Raw genomic sequence first — 20,746 nt, forward strand, 5'->3', positions numbered from 1 at the left:
CCCACCTAAATCTCCCTGCATTTTCTTACCATCATAAATTTCCTCTGATTTTAAACACATTTCCTACTATTGAACAGAGATTACATTTAATATACAAGTTGGTACTCACTTGTCTCTTTATTTCTTGTATTATTTGACTTCAAATGCATTTTATAGTTCAAAGAGGCTTTGTGTATATGCCTTTAAACATATATGGATTCATAAATATATTGATTTGTTCATTTGTTGATATGTCTAATGATCAGTGTTTGTGTAGTAGCCATGGAAAGTATTCCAGGCATTTCAGAGGGGATTTAATGCAAGTTACAGAAGTGGTGGAAGGATTGGGGCGGGGGGGGGGGGGTTGCAAAACACAAAAATAGTTCAATTTAAGTAAGTCCCTAGAGGAGCAAAGGAAAAATTATGTCTCCAGGGTTCATAGCTCACTGCCACTCTCAGAATCTGGCTGCTAAGTGAGAACCAGGGGAGGTCTGCTGCCCACTGATACTGCTGTCTCTGCTGCTACTGCTGCCCAGAGCTGGAAAATGAAATAGCTCCTCCCCTTCTTCCACCTTGCAGTCTCCCATCAGTTCCTCCCACCAGCAGAATCTAACAAGCCAGCTGGCTAAAAAGTCTGGGAAATGTAGTTTACAGGCTTGTCACCCCAAAAGTGGAGATGAGTGAAGAAGGATTGATTAGGACCTGAGCAACCACAGACCGCATTCTGGCACACCCCACTGAAAATCCTTTGTCTTGGGCAAGAGCAAGCTACATGTGTATTTTAGTGTCCCCATTGTTGCTCCCATCATCTTTTATCCTTATTTTCTTTCCTTTCTCCCCTCTTCACAATTACATGCTAAGCAAGACACATGGCATTGGGAATACAGAGTGAAAAGACAGTGTTTCTACTCCCACGAGGGTTAGATTCTGGTGGAGGGTAACACAAACACATTCTGAGCTCTCTCCTAATTCTTTCCTTTCCTGATGTTTGCTCATCCTTTCCCATTCCCAGCTTTACCAGGATTGCGATCCCCTTATTTAAATGACATGCCAGTGCTGCTTAATATTTATGTTTTAGAATGCTGTTTACACTTCTACTTTGAATGTAAATCACCTGTTTAATAGGATGCTACTCCAAGATTAAGAGAGGATATGAGTTAATGAGTGTGTGTGATTTCCAGAAGACTGTTTAAATTTCATAGTCTTATCTTTTACAGCTGAGCCTCAGATCCCTGTAAGACTTTCTGTGTTTTCACTATAATCAATTTGAGAGGTATTAATAAATAGAAAGCTTTGTCAAAACAAAAAACAGAACTATAGTTTATAGAATTTTCTCAAGGATCTTCCCTGGAAAATGCATAAAAACCAGTTTGTTCACAAATTCAAGTGAATGAATTGACAGTTAACCATGCATTGGTGCTGTGTACTGAGAATACAGAAGAAAATAAGAAAGAGTCGCTGTTCTCAAGGAACTTGTAGCCTAGTGGGGGAGGCAGACAAGAGAATTAACAGTGACAGCCCAGGGTCAAAATGCCTAATTGTGGGGCAGGAATATAGAGAAGGGGTATCCATGTCAGCCTGAGGGTTCAGGGCAATTTCCAAGACAAGTGGGGTTTTAGATGAATTGGAAGAGGGCAGACAAGTCAAATGAAGAAGGAATAAGGAAGAGGAGACCTTCTGACACCTCCCTCCCCCAACACAAAGCCCTGGAGGGTCATGAGACGAGAGTGAAGGAAGGTATAGGAATGATTTCCATGATGGATAAAATGAGATGAATGACATGATGGTTGTTAGCAGGAGTTGGGTTATGGAAGGATTTAAATACTGTGCAAAAGGCTTTAACCTGAAGAAAATGAACCAGCCACCAGCTTTAGGAGAAAGAATAAGATCACCATCGAGGGTTTATCAGAAGGACTCAAGACTGAGACAGCAGGACCATTGGAAGACATTGCGGTACCCACGTAAGAAACGGTAACGGTCCTCTATGCAGTTGGAGGGAAAATGAAGAGAAAAGGCAAGGACAAGAAATATACAGGCTAACAAGGCAATACAATATAGTATATAGAGAAGGGCTGTGAGGGCAGGAGAAAGATCTAGAATGATTCCCTGGGTGCTGACTTTTATGACCGACAGGCCAGTGGTCCACTGACCAAGGCAGGGAAGTACGGGAGCAGGACAAAATCAGGAGCAGGTATTGGGGCTGTGGCAGAGGGTTGGGTGAGAAAACTTTTAACATACAAAATTTAAAATACCTAAGAAACATCCTAGTGCTTGGTGGAAAATATGGATATGGAGCTCAGTAGACAGACTTGGGTTATCTACGTGGCTTGAGGAGCTGTCTGCTTGACAGTGAAGCCAGAGATGGGCAAGACATCATACAGGGAGAAGGGGGGAGTCCAGGGATAAATCTCTTGAGAACTTCCACATTTAAAGGGCATTCAGAGTAAAAGAAAAGCACAAGGAAACTAGGAGAGAATGGTTAGAACTGCAGGAGAAAAAGTCTGTGTGTTCTGCTTCATCTCATGAACCTGCACCTTCAGCTTGCTTTGGTTGGAAATTAGGAGACCATCCTTCCACTTCCAATTCTTCCTTGAGTTCCACTAATGGTACCTTCAATACATACTACAAATCTGTTTGCCACTGGTAGCAGCTGGTTCCTAGTTCAAGTCACCTGCTCTCCACTGTCTATACAATCACTTCCCACTCCTCCCTAACTCCCTCTTGCCTAGCTATAATCCAGAGAACCTGCCTGTTTTGTTCATACCACACAACATCACTTCTTGAATGAATAAATGATCAAGTGAATGAATGTAGCCCTGCCTAATGGTACAGAGAAATCAAGAAAACTATTCTTTGCATTAGGCATTCTGGAAGACTCTGGTGATAGCTGTTCTCCTGAAGGAGTGGAGAGCCCTGAGGTTAAGTCTTGAATTCCCTGTGATGTTAGGGACCCTGATTATTCTCTGTGGCCAGAGATCACTCTCCTGTCGTTAGGCAGAAGAGCTGAAATTAAATTATTTCTTAAGATTTGAGAATAAAAATTTAAGCATTTACACTCCCCTTTCCATTGGGCATGGGGAATTTTTGCTCGTTGGACAAAAATGTCCATTATTCCCACTGCCCTTTTATGCTTTTAAGGAAATCACAGTATTAACAGTCCAAACTTTGAATCTTCCTTATGATTTTCCTTCAACTCCCTCCAGTGCGGATATGCCATAAGTTTCAATGACCTTAATGAGACCCAGGACCAAATCCCCTGGGCCCCGAATATTCTATTTCCCTGTCACATCTTATTAACTTTCAGGAAGTCAGGTAAGGAATTCTGTGCCTTCCACATTCAACTAAACTGAGGAGCAGTAGCTTTCACCATGGAAAATTTGTCTCACTTGGTAAATGCCTGCCAGATCATTATTGCACCTTTTTGCAACCTTTATGAGGTGTGGAGTGAGTGTTTTTAAGAGGAGAAAAAAAATCTAACAGGATTTCTCACGAGCCAGTTGCCAGAGTTGGCAGAAAAAGAGTAAAACTGAGTTGATGGGGTGGAGAGGTGGCGCTTTGGTGTAAAATTTGGGTCTTATTAGAGCTTGGCAGCACGGACCTAGTGGAAGTCGGGGAGGATCCCTTGGATTGCCCGTCCGGGGAACGTCTCCAGAAGAAGAAGGTAGACAAATGCGGGCCTTGGGGCTGGAGCAGCATGCCCAGTCAAGAACTGCAACCTGATGTTTATTGCTTTGCTGCTGTTTCCCATTATGGCTGTCCCCTGAATGTTCTAGTACTGGGCACCATTTTTCAGACAGAAATTTAGTAACTCAATTGGCATCTACCTGGGCTCTGTGGCAAGTGGGAATGAAGCTTGTTTTCCCTTAAAGTGACAACATGGTGATAAATAGGTCTCCTCTCTCTCCCTCTGTTGTCATATTCACCCTCTGGCCCTGCCGTATACGAAAACCCCTTCCAGTAGCACCTTGCTTGAGCTTGAAGGAGGGTGCAGACCCTGAACTGGATTTGGAGCCTGGTGACTGTTGATGATACCAGGTTTCCCTCAAGGTCCTTCCACCCAAGAAGAAAATGCCAAGATTTTCAGGAGAGAATTTAACCCTCCCTCCCAGCTGCCCTACAAAGTAGGCAATTAGTCTTGGGGACTGTCAAGGTCAGAACAGCTGCAGGGGAAACCTGATGCGGGGAGCGGTCCAGAGAGGGGCACAGCAGGCACGGAGGATGTCCTCCAGCCAAATTTAGCAAAGAAAGGGGGTCACAGGAGGACATCTAATTCTCTAAATGGGATATAGATGGCAATTAGTCTCCCCAAGACTTTGAATTTGCTCCCAGACTGACTTTCAAGGGCCACAGAGATTCAGGGATCAGAAAGAGAACCCCAGAGACCTGGGAAGGTACCTTGAAAGTAGCCCCATTAGGGACTTCCCTGGTGGTCCAGTGGCTAAGACTCCAAGGCCCCAGTGCAGGGGGCCTAGGTTTGATCCTTGGTCAAGGAACTAGATCCCACCTGCCCCAATTAGGGTTCACATTCTGAAACTAAATATTCCACATGACACAACTAAGACCTGGTGCAGCCAAATAAATTTTTTAAAAAAGAAGTAGCTCCATTAAGAACCTGCAGGGGGAAAGGGGTGCTTACTGTCCATCCTTAATATCCCTGTCACCCAGGATTCCTAGACCTTAGTCATCTGGGCTTCAAAGCTGGGCCATTTTAGTGGTACCAACAAACCAGTCAACAAACCAAGAAGGTACCTGTCTGGAGCACCTCCACTCAGAGTTAGGAAACCTTGATTTCTGTCTCCTGCCAAGTCCCTCCAGCTCTTAGGCCTCAAGGCTCAGTCAGGTAGAGGGTGTTCGCTGCTCGTGAACAAACCACAGGCCCTTCTCAGGTGTGCTCTGTGGTCTAATTCTGACCCTGCAGCAGAAGCATTTGAGGAACTCTTAAATAAACTTTCAAACCCCAGCTCTAGAACCACTACAGGTAGCACCCAGTAATCGTAAATCACTTCAAAAAGAGACTTAGATAATGCTGATGCAGCAATCCACAGGCTGGCTTTGAAAACACAATCCTGTAAAATGAAAAATTCCAGGCCTGAAATCAAATTCCTTCTCTGCCACCAACCGACTTAACACTTAGATAAGCTATTTTAAAATCTCCAGGCCTTGATTTCCTCATCTCTATGTTACAGCTAATCTATTGATGTTTTTTAAGCAGTGGCTTTTATTTGTATTTCCTTGCAGTCTTCTGAGGTCTTCTCTGGTAGCTCAGATAGTAAAGAATCTGCCTACAATGTGGGAGACCCAGAATCGATCCCTGGGTCAGGAAGATCCCTGGGTCAGGAAGATCCCGTGGAGAAGGGAATGGCAATGCACTCCAGTATTCTTGCCTGGAGAATTTCATGGACAGAGGAGCCTGGTGGGCTACAGTCCATTGGGTTGCAAAAGAGCTTTAGCATTCATGCATGCTATCTTTCTTCTAAGACAGCAATTTGCAAGAGATTCAGTGTACCAGAGGAGAGGGTGGGGCCAATGGGTGCCACTCCCCTTTTAATGGGGAGCCAGGGCTGGGAACAGGGATCTTCAGAAAATTCCAGAAACTCCTCACTTTCCAAGGAACTGCCATCTGGAGAATTGTAGGGTTATCAGTGTTGTCTGTCACACTTTCCTACCTCCCTCTTTGCTCACTGTACAGAGAAAGGCAGACAAGTCAAATAAAGGAAATGGCATCAAGGCTTACTAAGATGCAGTTTCCTACAGTGAAGAACCTCTGGCAACAAACAAAAGGACACAGAAGTATTAGTATCTACAAAGCCCACTTGAATTGCCTTAATAACCCTTCCATCCATTGCATTAAGAGATACATTTCTAGCACAATTACTCTTATGTTTAGTAATTAACCATTAAACTATGTAATGGAGAAGGAAATGGCAACCCACTCCAGTATTCTTGGCTGGAGAATTCCATGGGCAGAGGAGCCTGACGGGCTACAGTTCATGGGGCAACAAAGAATCAGACATGACTGAGCGACTAACACTAAACTATATAATATGTATATGTATATGTGTGTGTGTGTGTGTGTGTATAGTCTTGATCAATTGTGTACTAATAATAATTCCATTGAGAACGTAACCCATAATAAATTTTCTTATAGAGTCCTGTGGTAACCCCCCCCCAAAATAAGCAATTTAAAATTTTCAATGTACATATATATTTTTGTTGAAGAGCAGGATGATAGGGTGATTAATAAAAAAAATCTTTCAAGCATAAAAATATATCACATTAGGATAAAGTTATACAAGAGAAGTGAAATGGAAATACAATTTCCAAGGAGGAAAAGAAACACTGTAAAATTTCCAACTTAAAAAAATAGCTTGTTCATGTGTTTTTTGAACCATGGGTATTAAATCACTATGGTATTTAGATTCCACTGGGTAAATTTAAAAGAGTGCTATAACAGCTTTATTCTAAAATGTCAATATTTACAATATGCCAGAAATTACATCCTTCTGCAACTCTTTCATTTAGATGAAAACCATCTGATACCAACCTAAAAAGGAGGTCATTGCTTCCCAGAAGTTTTTGAAAGGACACACAAAAAAGGAATAGGAAGACCACAGGGCTATATCATAGGGCTGTACTACATGCCAAGGCGGGAGGGGACACACAGGTGGCTGAGAAGCAGAGGAAGCCATGGCCCTTTGGAGCCCAGGGATCAGGATAAGAGAAGCGGGGAGAGTGACAAGTCAGCGCAGTGTCCTCCCGTGGAAGGCAGCCTGAGGTTGCTCTCTGGGCCCCCCATGGCCCACGTGTGGCATTCAGGAAATTTCCATGAGCCTCAGCACAGACAGGTGGTCACCTGCTACAGACTTCACGACAGTACAGATGATCAGACCCCAGCCGTGTGAGACTCATATGACTCTGGAAGACCAGATAGGCCCCATTGACCCTCTCTGGTCAGCCAGCCCAGCAGTAGAGCAACAAGTGTCCGGAAGCCCCATCCCCTGACTGTGGAATCCCAATGAGTCCTTGCCAATACCCAGGACCGTCTTTGGGGAATGGGGGACGTGAGAAATGCAGCAAGAGCAGATGTTCACCGAGGGAGAATGAGTCATCCAAAGGAGACTAATTAAAACAGCCCTGATAGGGAATTCAACTTAGAAAACCCTGACTATTGAAACAGGAAGGAGGCTATAAACCAGAAGAGACTGACGTGTCGTTGATTGGTAAGACTCAGTTTCTTGCTACCCAGCAGGCTGGGGATGCGTTCAAGTGAGCTGGAGAAAAGAGTTTGCATTGTCTTTGTGAACTGAGTGTCTTCTGAGCAGATACGCCACCCTACTACACCTGTAAATGAGGTCGACAATACTTCCCTTGCGAGGGGTCCTGTAAGAATTCGAAGGAACGTCTATAAAGCCAGCCAGAACATGTGGGCTTCGTGAAAGGCAACTGTGGTTGTTAATGTAAAATCCGTCAGCCTCCACTGCTGCCCATGAGGTGGCGAGGAGACCACTGGACTGTGGTCCTGGGGCAGCGTCAAGCTGTGCCCGCCTTCGTGTGGCAGCATCATTCTCTGGGCTCTGAAGCTCTCTTCTAACAGAGGCAGGAGGACACCTCCCCTGTCACATTTTGCACTTTTCCTTTGGGTACCAGGAGTGCTGCTCTGAGCTGTAATATGAATACTATACAGAGCCAGACAGGAGCCAGTTCTGAGGAAAAGCCCTCATACGCTTCTCAGGATCACCTCTCTGATAACTCTGGCATTATTAACAGGCCTGCCCCTTCTCCAACGGCTCAGTGGGTAAAGGATCCACCTGTGATGCAGGAGACGCAGGAGGTGCAGGTGCGATCCGTGGGTCAGGACAACCCCCTGGAGAAGGAAATGGCAACCCACTGCAGTACTCTTGCCTGCGACTCCCATGGACAGAGGAGCCTGGCAGGCTACAGTCCATGGGGTTGCAAAGAGTCAGACACGGCTGAGCAACTGAGCAGGCAGACCCTACCTTAGAACAGGTTTGTTCCCAGGGAGCGCTCTATTGTCCCTGCAAGCAGGTCCTCAGTGAGCCCATCCTGGGAGTCCTCGATAAAGCTGGATCCCAGAGGGTGCAGAACACCCAACTCCAGAAGCAGATCAACCATCAAACTCCTGAAATATAAGCCTCCACCCTGCTTCCCAGACCTTGGGCCTAATTTCCTGTTCTTTCTCTCACTCAGGGCCACCCACAGTGTGAGTAGCTCTGGTCTCAGAAAACCTGGCTCTGTCCCACCCAGACCTTATTCTTACCCTCTCTGGTGACTGGAAGAAAGAACTGGGCCTCCCATGCTGCTATTGTGAGAAAGCCCTAACCGTGCCAGTGATAAAAGCACCTCCACAGATGAAAAAAACACTTTCAAGTTAGATTTTCTCACCAAGTTCTCTCAGATAATGAATTCATTGATCAGATGTTAATTAAGCACCCACCAAGTGCAGGCCCCAGGCCATGTGCTCCCAGCCCATGCCAGGAAGATCCTACAGCCAAGTGGGGGCGTGTGGCTTTGACACTGAAGAATGAAATCTACCTGCTTATTGCCTAAGCAGTCTCTGCAAATTCCTTCCCATGGGGCTGATGATCAGCATAGAGACACCAGTATCTTCCACCCTGTGTCAACTCCCCAGGGTCCATCAACTAAAGGGTTAACACAGCAGGGGATGAGAACCATACTGGCTGTTAATATTTTCATATTATCGCTCCTTCCAACTACTATTTTGCAAGCCCTTCAATTCTGCTGGTCTTCTTTAGGTATCAATAAAAAAACCTGGGAAGAGAGATCACTATTCTGATCATCTATGCAGAAAGCCCAGATGAGTCTGGATGGCCTTTGGAATGTTCTCCACCATGCATATAGCCATATATAGGGAGATCTTGCCTAAAGAAAAATCTAACACTAAAACGTAGGTCTAAACAAAAGGCCAAGGAGGAATTCTAATTCCCTTTATAGGATTGATGAAAGATAGGATTCATTTGAACAATAGCTTTCTCCTAATGAATTTTAAATATGTTGCACCAGAAATTAATGCAGTATTGTAAATCAACTATATCTCAATAAAAATCATGTTCCATTTATAATAATTAATTTGTACACAATTGCCCAGGAACATGTCCATTGGGGAAATTGAATTCAAGAATTCCTTCTTTCATTCAACAAAATGTTATGAAGTATCCACCATGTGCCAGGCACTGCTGATACCAAGGGAAACAGTAGTGAATGAAACAGACAGTGGTTATGTTCATGGAGCTGACATTCTGGTGGGAGGAAACAAACAGTATGCACATATGCAATATATCAGGATGGGATAAGTGCTATATGTAAACTAAAGCCGAGTAAAGGGGCTATCAGAGTACCTGGGTCAAGAATGGGGTGCTATCTTTATGGGGAAGTCCACTCTGCTTGGTAATGTTTGAGCTGAGAAGATGTAGGAAGAGGAAAGAAAGGAAACACACCTTGAAATCAGAGCATGCTTGGTGTGTTTGAGGAACAACAAAGGAGTCTAGTGTGGTTGGGTCCTGATGCAGCTGGGATTGAGCCCGAAAAGACAAGTGTGGAAGAGTATGAGGTTGGAGAATGAGCCAGAACTTATGTTTGAACCGCCCGAAGCAGATATTTGTTCTGAAACAGTTCTCAATATGCCCAGCATATAGTCAGGACCCAGAAGCTCCTTGACTCCTCAAGAAAATTCAATCATAAAATGCTAAACCAAATTTAGGAACTCTAAACACATTTTAGATTAAAAAACAATTTCCTTCCAATATCCTGTAACTTTAGGATATAAGCTGGCAAGCTGTATAGGGTCTACAAGGATTCCTTCTCACTCAATAAATGTGCTGTTGGCTACCCAGGCCTAGAGAGGAAAGAATGGTATTTTCACATATTTAATTCCACCCTGTTTTTGATTAGGTCTTTGTGTTGTACCACCAGCTCCGGGAAGGCTTTCTGATACACCAGCTGCTGACAGCTTGGTATGCAGTTTTCATTGGAAAGATTATGCTCTGACACTGACCTCCAAATTCCCAATGATAAACATGAATGAGCTAAGATATACACCCCAGTGTCCCTCTTGACCCAAAGAGCTGTGCTGTTCACATCCTCACCTCTTCCTCTGATGATTTAGCTTTTATCCTACACTTTAAAAAATTAAAACAATATCAACAACTTTCATGAGCTATTTTTCCCCCTTTGTATCTCTAAGGAGTCCCTGGTGTATGGGAAGGGCCAGGGTCCCCATGGACTCTTGGAGTGTCTGCCATAACAATGTCAAAGAAGAAAGATCATTTCTTTATGCAGTGAAATTGCAGTCACCTCACATGCTTGATTGTGGGAAGTTGTCAGGTAGCATCTTTGTAAGAGAATGTTGTTTCTAGAAACTGCTCAACTAGACAAACCATCCCTCAAAAGGATTTTGGCTTCTTAATCAAGCAGAAGAATAACATGGAGGAAATTTAGTAAATGATGATCCAACTCCCAAAAGCTACTAGAATTTGTTTTGTTTTGTTCTTAGATTTAAAATAGCTTCAATAAAAAACAAAACATTTCTCAATATAGAAATATATTAATGCAATTCAGAAAAGCATGAAGGAGAAATTGAAAAAAAAGTTACTTGGTATCACAACCCATGTTAACATTTTGGTGAACCCCTTTTCAGATATGTTTATGTATGAGTACACACATATAATTTTACATAAATAGAATCAAAGCACACTTAAAATTTTGTGATTTACATTTTTTTCACTCTCATGTATCATGGACAGCTTTCTAAGTTATTACATATAAACTTAAATCATTATTTCAACTAGATGCATAATATTCCATTATATTGATACAAATTGTGAGAGTCAAAAAATCACTTAACCATACTCATACATACAAAGAAGTAAAACTTCTTTGTGGGTCATAAATGGAACCTTTCACCAGCTAGTGGAGAAAAAATAATTTAGTCCAATTCTACAATCTTAGTATAATTCTACAATGTGAACAATCCTCAAAGGATAACACTTTTTCTAGGCAAAACACTTTGCTGTTATTGTTCAGTCACTCAGTCATGTCTGACTCTTTGCGATTTAATGGACTACAGCACACCAGGCTTCCCTGTCCTTCACCATCTCCCGGAGCTTGCTCAAACTCATGTCCATTGAGTTGGTGATGCCATCTAACTATCTCGTCCTCTGTTGTCCCCTTCCTCTCCTCCTTTCAGTCTTTCCCAGCCTCAGTGTCTTTCCTAAAGAGTCGGTCTTTGCATCAGGTGGCCAAAGTATTCGAGCTTCAGCTTTAGCCTCTGTCCTTCCAATGATAATTCAGGACTGATTCCCTTTAGGATGGACTGGTTTGATCTCCGTGGAGTCCAAGGGACTCTCAAGCCTCTTCTCCAAGACCACAGTTCAAAAGCATCAATTCTTTGATGCTCAGCCTTCTTCATGGTCCAACTCTCACATCCATACATGACTACTGGAAAAACCATGGCTTTGACTAGATAGACCTTTGTCAGCAAAGTAATGTCTCTGCTTTTTGATATGCTATCTAGGTTTGTCATAGCTTTTCTTCCAAGGAGCAATTTCATGGCTTCAGTCACCAACTGCAGTGATTTTGGAGCCCAAGAAAATAAAGTCTCTCACTGTTTCCATTGTTTCCCCATCTATTTGCTATGAAGTGATAGAACTGGATGCCATGAGTTTTAAGCCAGCTTTTTCACTTTCTCGCTTTCATCAAGAGCTTCTTTAGTTCCTCTTGGCTTCCTGCCATAAAGGTAGTATCATCTGCATATCTGAAGTTTTTTATGTTTCTCCCAGCAATCTTGATTCCAGCTTGTGCTTCATCCAGCCTGGCATTTCGCATGATGTATTCTGCATGTAAATTAAATAAGCAGGGTGACAATATACAGCCTTGACACACTCCTTTCCCAATTTTCAATCAGTCTGGTGTTCCATGCCCAGTTCTAACTGTTGCTTCTTGACCTGCATACAGATTTCTCAGGAGGCAGGTAAGGTGGTCTAGTATCCCCATCTCTTGAAGAATTTTCCACAGTTTGTTGTGATCCACACAGTCTAAGGTTTTAGTGTCATCAATGAAGCAGAAGTAGATTCTTTTCTGGAATTCTCTTGTTTTTTCTATGATCCAACAGATGTTGGCAATTTGATCTCTGGTCCCTCTGCCTTTTCACTTAATCTCTCCTATTCATTTCTCTCCCACACCTTCTCACTAATAAAAGTGTCCAGCTGTATGACTGGGAAGGACAGAGATTATGAGACGTTACAGTGACAAGAAGGATTCTCAGGTGCCCCTCCCCTGCTGATCTGCTAGATCCTAATTGGGACTTCAGTGATGTGGCAGGTACTGCCTGCCCCCTGAATAGAGAGGCTCTGGAAATACAACTGGCCTTCTTGGTCTTTTTGTTCAGGTAATGAGCAAAATTCACCCATGAGATCACCCACTATATACCACCATGGTGGCCATCCCAGAAAGGTGTGGGGCTCCCATGCAACTCAACCGGTGTAGGGCTGCCCAAGTTAACACACTTAAAAGGAGACTATATGTTGACATCTTCCATTGCACCCCTGGGAATATACTGTTAAAGACAGATATTTGTAAGCCTAGAATGGCTGTCTGATTATCCTATCTGGAGACAAGCCTGCTATAGCCTCAACCAATTGACCCTGATCTCAGAAGTCCCAACTCTGGCGGCCTCTTCCACCTACCCCAGTCCCTGCTCATTCCGTAGGGCTTTTAGCACCCCTATACCTCTTGAGGTTGCAGTGACTAGTACTTCCTTGGCCCAGAATGCTCCTGATAGCAGTGCCCGTGATCAGTAAAACACCATCCAGCTGGGTTTATAATTCTCTGAGGGGATCCAGATGTCCTATCACCTGCCTCCCCATCCTCTGTGGCATCCAGAGTCCCCATTTTTGGTGTCTTCCTCTCTGCTCTGTGTCCCCAGAGTTTAGAGTTCTCAGCGTCCCATAGCCTCCCACATCAAAGCATCAGACACATTCCTTTTCACGTCTTCCAGCTCCATGAGGGTGGAGACCACATCTGCTCTGTTCACTGAGTTCCTATACAGGGCATTGTAGATGCTCAAGGCACATTGAGGGATGAACAAACAAAAGAAGGGATGAATACATACATTCAGAAATGAGGTTCTATGCCAAAGCAGCCCTGTGAGGGGCATTTCCTGCCTAGCCCTTGACTTTGGTAATCCGGGGGATGCTGGTTCTATCTTCTGGGGTCTGTTAGAATTCAGATAGGATCCTTGGATAGGATCTTGTTCCTACTCTGACAGTGACTTCACTGTGTCTGGATGCCAGATTAGATTCTAATAGCAGGAGACACGAGGGAGGTTGGGCATTCAAAAACACTGTTTCCTGACATCTGGACAGACAGAGAGAGAGAGAGAGAGAGAGCTAAGCGCTACCAGGAGATGAGCCATACCCCATCTTCACCCTGCTTTGTATTGTACTGTCTTACACTTATTAAGAGGTGAGAATTTCCCCATCATGATTTATCAAACAACTCTAATAAGTACATTTTATGGTCCAGGTCATATCCTTTCATGAGCCTCATTATTTTAAATCAGTTTTATAGCAATAAGAGAATAAAATGTACCATAAATTATTTTTCACTAAATGTCAATTAGTGGTTCTGTTTAAGCACTGCTTCTAAATCCAAAGGAAGAAAGTTGTTTGTGCTAAATATGTTGCTATGATAGGATGTGTCAAAAATGTAAGCTCATGTTAATTTTAATCCACTGAGATAAACCATAAAAGTCTTTTATTTTCATTAAAAAATACTGCTTTTTTTTGCCGACATCTGAAAAAAATGCTTGTGGATTTTTGCTGCCATTGTTTATTTATTTATTATTTATTCCTTTATAAAATTTTTGTTGCTATTGTTTTTGCCAACATCTGAAAAAAAGTGCTTATGGAAAAAAATGCTTGTGGATTTCTGTTGCCATTGTTTATTTATTTAAAAGTAAGATTCCCTTATTTTAAAAAAGTTACTGATTTTTTCTGTGGGTTAAAAAATATAACTGTAATTGGCTCTGGTGAGCCATAAATTCAGGGAGAAAACTAGGCTTTTTCTTGTACTATGAGTAAGTTACCTAGACAAGTGTTCTAATGATCTTGTTTTTATGACAACTGCCTCTGTTCAGGATGTATTTATTGAAAACTTCCTCCAACTACTTCAGAGATATACTTTTTTTTTTTTTTTATTAGTTGGAGGCTAATTACTTCACAACATTTCAGTGGGTTTTGTCATACATTGATATGAATCAGCCATAGATTTACACGTATTAGCAAAAGTATGATATATTTCCAGCTTTTTGCTAGAGTGAAATACTGCCACTTTTTCTTAGATGGAGGTGGGGAGATGCCATCCTACTATACTGTTGACTCTGACGCGGGACAAAATCAGCTCCACACCTTTGTGCCTCGCAGCCCTCATTCATCCGAGCAGCTTTCGCCCGATGTGCTCGCTGGTCTGCTCCCCGTGGTATCAGCTGGCACTATCTCATGGCCACCTTTAAAGTAGGCTCCATCAGGAATTCCGTGCTGTGGTTAACCTCTCTTCCCCTTGGATTGCCCACCAGTCTTGCTCTAATAGAACGTCATCCAGGAGATCTACTCTCCAGCATAGTGCTCACAGCCAACAGTACCTAAAATTTTCTAAGAGGATGCATCTTAAGTGCTCTTACCACACACAAGTACACACAAGATAATGATATTAATAGTAATAATAAAGGAGGTAAAAGAAAAGTAGCCCCTTCCAGAAGGTGATGAATATGTCTGTGGCTTTGAAAGTGATTTATGCTCAAACTCATCAAGCTGTATACAATAAACATGTACAATTTTTTACAAGTCAATCATACCTCAATAAAGTGGTTTATAAAAAATAAATATTTTTTTAAATTAGGAAAAAAAAACCTTGGGTGATATCTCTCTTTCAGCTAATGACCCAGTATGGCTGGCCGCTAAAATCACATATTTTTCTTCCACCAAGATCACCTCTTCTGATCACAGGCTGGGTGAGAATCAGCCTTCTGTTCACCCAGGAATAAAAGGTAATCATCAAGAAGCATCGTGCTATAAAATTCCATTTTCAGGTTTATAAACTCAAGTTATAAAAAACAGGAACATCCAAAATTAATGGGAATAAAACAGTACTTTGAAAAGACGTTAGTAAAAGCAGAGCTGGTAACCAGTTTCAGTCTGGTTAAAATCGATATTTTCATCTTTAACAACAAAAGCAAAGAAAGAGTGGCATCAGGAAGCCAGGAATAGGTATTTCAGGAAAAGGATCCCAGTCTTGGAGTTAATGAGTTTTCCTACGCAAGTCCCATGTGTTCAGGCCTGTTGATAGCATCACAGGCGTTATTTCAGGACAGCCAGGATGGAATCGCAGAGCTATGCTATGCAGCACGTGGTTTGTAAGTTCAAGTTTCAGTGAGGATTTCTGCATTTACCCAAAACCCTTTGAAATGACTATGTAAGGATATAAGCACAATTTTCTACTTCTGCATTGTTGGTGTTGCTGTTTTGATATATCTCAAAATTGTTGTAACAGCAATTTGAGACAATGTGATTTGATTAAGTGCGTGAAATTTTCCAGGGTGAGTGCATGTAATTCATGTTTTTAAATACATGTTATAAAATGCATGTTGCTTATTAGCTTTCTAGCAATCTCTTAACTCTTCTATTTTCATCCCTTTAATTTTTATTAAATGATTTTCTTTTTTCAGCATTATCTTCTTTATTCCTAACTTCAAGGAAATAATTATTTAAATGACCTTATTTTCTACTAAACTTTGTAAATATTTTCCCTATCGGCCCCCATCTTTTTTAGTTATATTTTCTGCAACGATTCTCGGTAGTGTTGTCCAGAGACATAACAGTTAGCACTTACTGGCCGCTTACTGCGGGCCAGGCACTGCATTATCTCATTTAATTTACTGAAAGCACAGTTGTAAATTCTCCTGTTGCTTTTGCTTAGGAGAATTTGCTAAAGCCCCATTTATTAGTGTGAGAATTAGTAGCAGTTTGCTGCTTGGAGTAGACTAAAAACACATTCTGCTCTGTATTCAAGCCAGGGGACTGAATGTGGCTGCCGGGTCCAGCTGGCCATGGGAAATGTCTGGATGATTTCATTTAACACCTTTAGAAATATTTCTCACTGGGCTAATTCAAGGAAAATGGCTTGTCATGGATGATATCTGACTATAATAAGCAGCTAAAGTGCTTTCCCAATAAATATTGTAAAATGAAACAGGTGTAAAGCCACAGTTGGAAAATCAGCAGCCGAAGAGTGCTACAAGGATTATAGTTGCTACAAGGCCAACTTTCCAGCAGAAGGCTAATGCCTGGGAAGTAGCAAGGACCCGTGTTAGCAGGGCATTTCCCCCACCTCCAATGCTCTCTAGAAATTCATCATTTATTCAAGCATTCATTTAATAAATATTGATACACTACATAGAGGCACTTTTCTGGGTCTTAGCAGGACGCGAAGATTAATGTGCTTCAGCCTTAAGGAGTTGCAGGCTAGTGGGATTTAGAGGAGCTGGTAGGAGCTCTGGGAGGTGCTGTCAACCCACATAAGTGCAGAACGCTCCCTGCTGTGTATAGAGAAAACCCATGTCCCTGAGTTGGAGGTACCACGGGGCAATGAGTCTGGATTGGGTAGAGAGAAAAGACCTGCAGAAGAAGCTGTAAAAGAGCAAGGTGGTGGGTGCTGGGGGCAGGAAACAGCTCCCCTCTCCCCTAGAGGAATACCAGGGTTTAGAGACCTGCAAGGTGACAGCTGAGCCCAGGCCTGTGGCCCATGAGGCCTCCCTTCTGTGCAGAGGAGGTGGAGCAGAGGGGGTGGCAGGCATGGAGGACACCCAAGGGCTTACCTTGCAGGTCGGTCAACTGGCTTCTGCTTGCCTACCAGCCCTGAGGCAGGAGTGAGCAACACCCCCAGCATCCACTGCAGAGAGAGGAGGGGCCCAAAGCTAGTGTATTCAACAGAGCTCCAGGGAGGTGGGAGCTGTGGGGTGGAACGGAGGGGCCTTACATGACCCAAAGAAGGGAGAGCCAAGGTTATGAGGAAGTCAATGGCTCTTAAGGGAGAGAATGGGCCCTGAGATTCTCCTGACTCCAATACGTGCATCGTGATGCTGATGATGATGAGGTACTGAACGTTTACTATGTGCTAAACATTTTTCTAGATGCCTTACACGTGATCTCATTTAATCTTGATAACAACTGTATGAAGTAAATAGTATCCTTACCCCCATTTGACAAATGATAAACCTGAGTACAAGAGAGGTGACAGAAGTTCCCACATCTAATACCCACACAGTTGGATTTCAAACGCAGGCTGTCTGCCCTGGCCTCACACTGTTAATTACTCAGCAATTTTGCCCCCTCAAAAAGGTAATGCTTCAGAAAAATGAAAATCCTTACACTCATGATGCCAGCCCAGCATCAGTCAACACAGGAATCAAAGATGCATCTCAAAGAGCATATAATCAGGATAGCTCAGCCACATCAGTGCAGGACATGGCTTTTGGGTTTATTTGCTTCATTCTCTCTGACTTGGAATTTGAGCAGAAGTTCATGCTAATGGGGTGAAGATATTAGCAGGTCCTAAAAGCCAGTAGGATAGATAACCACCCCTGTGATGCTCTATGGGAACACTAAAAATCATTTTGTTACGATTAACATGTGGGTCAAGACCAGACCACATTTAGACATGAGCTTCCAATGGCTAACATCTCTTAAAATTCTCATATATCATTGCCAAGTGTGGAATTACACAAATGCGTGTGTGCATGCTCATTCATTCAGTCGTGTCTGACTCTTTGAGACCCCATGGACTGTAGACCTCCAGGTTCCTCTGTCCATGGAATTTTCCAAGGAAGAATACTGGAGTGGGTTGCCATTTCCTACTCCAGGGGATCTTCCCAGTCCAGGGATTGAAACCACGTCTCTTGCATCTCCTGCATTGGGAGGTGGATTCTTTACCACTGTGCCTTTTTCCAGTAATGCTGTTATATCTTGAATTGGAGTTTAAAAAAACAAGGAAAATATTACTTCTGGATTTCAGGCTTTGGGTGAGGGACAGAGGGAGAAGGAGATTAATGAAGGCATATTTTAAAAATAGTTATGTACACATAAAAACCTGTACATGAATGTTTGTAATAGCTCTATTCTCAAGTAAAAACTAGGGATGATTCAGATGCCCTACAATAAGTGAAGAGTGTAAAGTGGTACATCCATACAAGGACTATTACTCAGTAACAAAAGCATGAACTATTGAAACATCCCCCCCCCACCCCGCCACAAGTTATATGTGCTAATCATTAAAGTCCATTTCTGTGGGGCTGACCACCTATTCTTTCTTTCATATACTCTTAAAAACACTCAGAAAAAAGTGACAATCCCATAATAGTCTGAGAAACTCAGTGCCTGGGCAGTTTGTGTTCGGAGAAGGCAATGGCAACCCACTCCAGTGTTCTTGCCTGGAGAATCCCAGGGACGGGGGAGCCTGGTGGGCTGCCGTCTATGGGGTCGCACAGAGTCGGACACGACTGAAGCGACTTAGCAGCAGCAGTAGCGGCAGCAGTATGCTGGAGCCAGCTTGTACCTTTCACCTTGCCCCAACTCCATGCTCAGTGACATCATAGTGATGCCTAAAATTTGCTATCACACATCACACATGAATGCTAAGTCGCTTCAATCCCATGGAAAAATCCATGGGATTTTTCAGGCACGAATACTGGAGTGGGTTGCTATTCCCTTCTCCAGGGGATTTTCCCAACCCAGGGATCGAACCCACATCTCTTACATCTCCTGCATTGGTGAGTGAGTTCTTTACCACGAGGGCCACCTGGGAAGCCTCTTTACATCACGGAAATCAGCAAATCAGAGGTCACTTACAATCCTGAGAGCTGGTTACTAAAGCTTTACCAGCACATCACTGTGGATGAGTCACATGAATAAGTTATTTTAGAAAGTTCCGAAGGTGGGCAGTGGGGATAATCCAAGACAGAGAAATCTAACTCAGTTCATATTTTGTAGCAACATCCCTGTACAATCCCTCACGTATCACCACTTGACAATCAGTTCTGAACCAGTCACATTTCTCAACAGAAATAAGACTTGAGTGGAAAAACCTGAGAGATCCAAATAATGAAAATATTTCAACTTTAATAAATAAAGTTTTTTCACATTTCTCAGGGACCCACGAAAAATAAACATTTTTGAAATGTTCAAAAAGTTTCTGAAAGCCTGGGAAAATAAAATGTCATTGAGCACAATGAGACAAGTTGCTAAAAGGGAAAACACATGGGCAAGACTGGTTTTGACTACCTGCAGGTGCCATGTATGCATCTTGAGGAAGATGATCCAGCACCTACAAAAATTATTGCCTGAGTGCCTTACAAACCATTTGTAATGATCAAAAACCTGTATCTTCAAAAAAGCATTTGACAGAATCCAACACTCTTCCATGATAAGGAAAAAGATTCTCAGAAAGCTAGGAATAAAGGGGAACTTTCTTAACTCCATACAAAATTTCTAAGAACAAAAACAAACCATCAAAAGTGAATGAAAAAAGCCTATACAACTAGAAAGTGAAAGTCGTTCAGTCGTCTTCAACTCTTTGCCACCCCATGGCCTATACAGTCTGTGGAATTCTCCAGGCCAGAATACTGGAGTGGGTAGCCTTTCCCTTCTCCAAGGGATCTTCCCAACCCAGGGATCGAACCCAGGTCTCCCGCATTGCAGGTGGATTCCTTATCAGTTGACCCACAAGGGAAGCCCAAGAATACTGGAGTGGGTAGCCTTTCCCTTCTCCAAGGAATCTTCCCAACTCAGGGATCGAACCCAGGTCTCCCGCATTGCAGGTGGATTCCTTATCAGTTGACCCACAAGGGAAGCCCAAGAATACTGGAGTGGGTAGCCTATCCCTTCTCCAGAGGCTCTTCCCAACCCAGGAATCTGGGGTTTCCTGCATTGCAGGTGGATTCTTTACCAACTGAGCTCTCAGGGAAGCCCCTATACAATTAACATCATACTTAACAGAGAAACACTGAATGCTTTCTCCCTAAGATTAGGAAAAGGGCTCTAAATTGTTTATCTCACTCTTACTCAACATAGAAAGTGTTAGTTACTCATGTCCCACTCTTTGCCACCCTGTGGACTGTAGCCCACCAGGCTCCTCTGCCCATGGGATTTTTCAGGCGAGAATACTAGAGTGGGTAGCCATTCCCTTCTCCAGGGGATCTTCCCAACCCAGAGATCGAATCTGGGCCTCCTGCATTGCAGGCAGTTTCTTTACTGCCTGTGCCATCAGGGAAGCCCCTTATTCAACATAAGACTCTCACAATTCATTCAACATAGTATTGAAAGTTCCATGTTGTAGGGCAAGAAAAAGAAATAAAAGGCATTAAGATTGGAAACAAGGAAATTAAAATGTCCCTATTTTCAGATAACATTAGTGTCTTTGTAAAAAAAAAAGCCCAAGGAATATACAAAAACAAAGCAAAAATCAAAGACCTTTCTAGAACCAATAAGTGAGTTCAGTAGGGTTGTAGAATATAAGATTAATATTTTTAAATTAATCATATTTATATGTATCAATAGTAATAATGATATATGGAGAATAAAATTTTAAAACATGATACCATTCACAACAAAGAAAATGAATACCTGGATATAAACTAACAAAACATGTACAGAATCTTCATGCTGAAATTTATAAAACA

The 20,746-nt window shown here is 42.7% G+C and overlaps 1 long non-coding RNA gene across 1 annotated transcript in view; it reads right to left on the minus strand.

The window, feature by feature from the left end:
* The window catches only part of LOC133066183 (uncharacterized), a 245,423-nt gene that overhangs the window by 111,927 nt on the left and 112,750 nt on the right, over positions 1 to 20,746 (minus strand). The window lies entirely within an intron of this gene.

This window comes from Dama dama, chromosome 12 (assembly GCF_033118175.1).
Source record: "Dama dama isolate Ldn47 chromosome 12, ASM3311817v1, whole genome shotgun sequence".
In the NCBI taxonomy this organism is placed as follows: domain Eukaryota; kingdom Metazoa; phylum Chordata; class Mammalia; order Artiodactyla; family Cervidae; genus Dama; species Dama dama.